Source organism: Orycteropus afer, unplaced genomic scaffold (genome assembly GCF_000298275.1).
Source record: "Orycteropus afer afer isolate SDZICR_OR568_19922 unplaced genomic scaffold, OryAfe1.0 scaffold00072, whole genome shotgun sequence".
NCBI lineage: Eukaryota > Metazoa > Chordata > Mammalia > Tubulidentata > Orycteropodidae > Orycteropus > Orycteropus afer.
Window position 1 is genome coordinate 1,375,995 of NW_006921659.1, and position 4,527 is coordinate 1,380,521.

At 42.3% G+C, this 4,527-nt stretch overlaps 1 pseudogene; it reads left to right on the forward strand.

The window, feature by feature from the left end:
* Positions 1-3,361: 3,361 nt before the first annotated feature.
* LOC103196957 lies at positions 3,362-4,210 on the forward strand (annotated as a pseudogene).
* Positions 4,211-4,527: the final 317 nt, after the last annotated feature.

Genomic DNA, 4,527 nt, shown 5'->3' on the forward strand with positions numbered 1-4,527 from the left:
GAGAAATCTTTTGGGAGTGATAGAAATGTTCGGTATCTTGACTGTGCAGTAGTTCCATGGATACATGTTGTTGTTATGTGCCATCGAGTCGGACCCGACTCATAGCGACCCCTCCTTGGGTTTCCGAGGCAGTATCACTACGGAAGTAGATTGCCCCATCTTCCTTCCGAGGAGTGGCTGGTGGGTTTGAACCGCCAGCCTTCTGGTTAGCAGTCAAGTGCCTTAGGCGCTATGCTACCAGAGCTCCCATAGAAATGTCAAAATTCATCGAAGTGTTAGCGACTGGGATCTTAAAAGCTTGCAAGCAGCCATCATGATGCAACGATGGGTCTCTCCTCATCCAGAGCAAAAACGAATGAAGAAAACCAAAGATTCATGGAAACAATCCAAGGGACTGGTACACCATGCAATCCTCAGCATATACAAACCATGAGACTAGAACTAGATGGTGCCTGGCTACTACTGTCAACCACTCAGAGGGGGATCTGTGTAGGAGATCCTGGATAGAGTGGTAGAACGATGTGGAACAAAACTCAAAATCATTTGGGAGAAAAAGGAACCAGGTTTGCTGGTCTGATAGAACCTGATGGAACCACTGAGACATGGCCCCTAGCTGCCCTTCAGGTCTGGAATTGAACCCACCCCTGTGGCTTCCAGCCAAACAAAAGACAGGCATATGAGCTGAACATTCACACTAGGTAGATACACTCCTTGGAGACATCAATCATGGGAGAATAGAAGGGCTGTGTATGTACAGGGAGACAGCTCAGGGGGCAGGAGTACATAGGAGGGAAGGACACAGGGAAGAGGTAACTATGGGGTGGAAGTGGGAGGGGAGATGTTGCATTGGGGTAAACTGTAGTCAATGTCATGAGACAAAGTGTATGTGAACTGCTGTATGGAAAGATAATTCACTCTGTAAACTTTCACCCAAATCACAATATAAATAAATAAATAAAAACTCATTAAAGTGTTTAAATGGATGCACTTTATTGTACATAAATTATATGCTAATTGTTCATTAAATCCAATTTTGTTAAGTGAATGGTTTCCTTTACCATGTTTGACAAAATCTAGAGATCTTTCAGAATCCTCCTCACCATCTTCTGAACATACTCCAATTTGTTCAAGTTCCTCCAAAGCTGGTGCCCAGAACTGGAACCAAAACTGTACATGCAGTTTGAGCAGTTTAGAGGACACCAGGTCTCTGTTACCTCCACTTTTACTATTACTATGTATTTAAATCAAGCATTGCTGTTTTCAGACTTTATCACATCTCACGTATAGTATTTCATTCACCCTGAATGTCCTACTTCTGTCTGTGCAGCTTAAAATTCCATGGACCTTTCTGGAAGTCTGCTAACACAGATAACTGACATTGGGTTTGTCCCCTGGGTTGTTTCCAAACTGTAGAACTAAATCTCCTTTATCCTAACTGTGTGCATTATGTCCTCCCAAGATACTTTATATCTTTTAACACTGTCATCTAATTGTCTCACTGCTTTGCATCACCCACAATTTAATAAACGTGTCTTCTTTGTCTTCATTCAAGTCAAAGATAAAATTGTTTAAGATGACACAGGATGTTACAAAAATTAAAAACTTTTGTTCATCAAGACTTTTACCAAAAAAGTGAAAAGAAAAAAAAAAAAGTGAAAAGACAAGCTACCAACTGGAAGAATGTCTTTGGAAACCATATATCTGACAAGAATCTAATAACCAAAACAGATATAAAACTTTGACCACTTAATAACAAAAAGACAACTCAATCATAAAATGGGCAAATGACTTGAATAGATATTTTACCAAGAGGACAGTCAAATGGCCACCAAATACTTGAAAAGATGCTCAGTATCAGTAGCCATCAGAAAGATGCAAATCAAAACCACAGTGCAATACCATACCACTTCATTTAGGACAGCCTAAGATGAAAAACGAAAAAGGAACATATATATATTGGTGAGGATATGGGGAAATCGGAACCCTTATCCATTGCTGGTGGGAATATAAAATAGTGCCTAAAGCACTTGACTGCTAACCAGAAGGCTGGCAGTTCAAACCCACCAGCCACTCCTCGGAAGGAAGATTGGGCATTCCTACTTCCGTAGTGATACTGCCTCAGAAACCCAAGGAGGGGTCGCTATGAGTCGGGGCCGACTTAATGGCAAATAACAACAACAACAACACTGTTGGAAAGAGTGTGGTCATTCCTCAAAAATACAATGACCATGTTGTTGTTGTTATGTGCCATCAAGTCAGCCCCAACTCATAGTGACCCCTCCTTGGGTTTCCGAGGAGTGGCTGGTGGGTTTGAACAGCCAGCCTTCTGGTTAGCAGTCAAGTGCTTTAGGCACTATGCTACCAGACCTCCTATGACCCAGTAAGTCCATTTGTAGGTATATACCCAAAAGACTTGAAAGCAGAAACTCAAAAAAGAGACCTGTACACCAGTGTTCATTGCAGCACTATTCACAGTAGCCAAAAGGTGGAATAACCTAAGGACCCATCAACAGATGAGTGGATAAATGGATAAACAAAATGTGGTACATACACAATGGAATAAAACTCAGCCAGCAGGAGGAATGAAGTCTTGATACATGCTACAGTACAGATGGAGCTTGAAGACATCGTGCTGATAAGCCAATCACAAAAGGACAAATATTACATGACAAGAATAGGCAAATATATAGAAACCAAATTTATTAGTAGTTACTAGGGGCAGCAGGGAGGGGAAAAGGAGAACTAATGGTGATGAAAACCACATTAAAGGTAGGGTTACACAGACAATTATTTTAATCACTGACAATAAGATGTACATCCATAAAAAGTTTAACTGACAAAAGTTGTGTTATAGATACACTTACAAAAATGGGGGGAAAAAAAAAGCTGCTGAGGCTACTTATGTTCAACCAAAAACCTCATAGAATTTGGTTTCTTGGTTTGGAGGTTTGGGATCATACTTTCATAGGACATCCCACTTATTTGGCCTAATAACACATTTAACGTTTCTGTTCAGCCTTGTAGTTTGACGCATAGTGGCTGGGGTCTTAAAAGCTTACAAGTGTCCATCCAAGGCACAATAATTGGCCTCTATTCACCTGGAGCAACAGATGAAGGCATGTTGGGAATAGGAGGAAGATAAGGAACGTGTAGCTAATTGCCTCCATCAACAAGTGCCTCCTTTGCTATGAGAACAGAACTGGATGGTGCCTGGCTACTATCACTGAACATTTTGATCAAAGATTCCACAGAAGCTGTCCATGCCACCCCGCCCTCAGCCCCGCTGCTCTCTGGGTTCCTCTGCACCATAGCCCCTGCCGTAGCCACCTCTTTACCCACTGCTAGTGCTTCTGAGCAAAAGATGGCTGTGCCGCCCACATATGTTGACCTTGGTAAATCTGCTAGGGATGCCTTCACCAAGGGCTGTGGATTTGGTTTAATAAAACTTGACTTGAAAACAAAATCTGAGAATGGATTGGCATTTACAAGCTCAGGTTCAGCCAACACTGAGACCAGCAAAGTGACGGGCAGTCTGGAAACCAAGTACAGATGGACTGAATATGGGCTGCCATTTACAGAGAAATGGAACACTGACAACACACTAGGCACTGAGGTTACCATGGAAGACCAGCTTGCACACGGACTGAAGCTGACCTTTGACTCATCCTTCTCACCTAACACTGGGGGAACAAATGCTAAAATCAAGACAGGGTATAAGTGGGAACATATCAAGCTGGGCTGTGACATGGATTTTGACATTGCAGGGCCATCCATCCCCGGTGCTGTGGTACTGGGTTATGAGGGCTGGCTAGCAAGCAGCCAGATGAACTTTGAGGCTGTCAAGTCCTGCGTGACCCAGAGCAACTTTGCAGTTGGTTGTAAGACTGATGAATTCCAGCTTCACACTAATGTGAAGGACGAGACAGAGTTTGGCGGCTCCATCTACCAGAAGGTGAACAAGAAGTTGGAGACTGCTGTCAATCACATGGACAGCAGGCAATAGTAACACTCACTTTGGAATAGCAGCCAAGTATCAGATCAATCCTGATGCTGCTTCTCATCGAAAGTGAACAATTCCAGCCTGGTAAGTTTAGGATACACTCAGACTCTAAAGCCAGGTATCAAACGGACCCTGTCACCTCTGCTGGATGGCAAGAACGTCAATGCTGGTGGCCACAAGTTTGGTCTAGGACTGGAATTTCAAGCATAAATGAATACAGTATAATCGTTTAATTTTAAACTATTGTGCAGCATAGCTACCTTCAGAATTTAGTGGACCTTTTAATGTTGTTATGTCTGGGATGCAAGTATTGCTAAATATCATGTTAGACCTCCAGGTTAAAGATGGTTCAGCTTTAAAGTGTTACTCTTTCAACGGTACAGAATAAACCCAATTCCCAAAAGATCTTTCAGCTGTAGACTTTGGGGGAGACTAGGTATGTCATTTCTTTTTTATCTAGAAATGGCTACAAATGGAAGCTGATAATGTATAGGCACCTTGTAAATCCATATTTAGCAAATGAATGG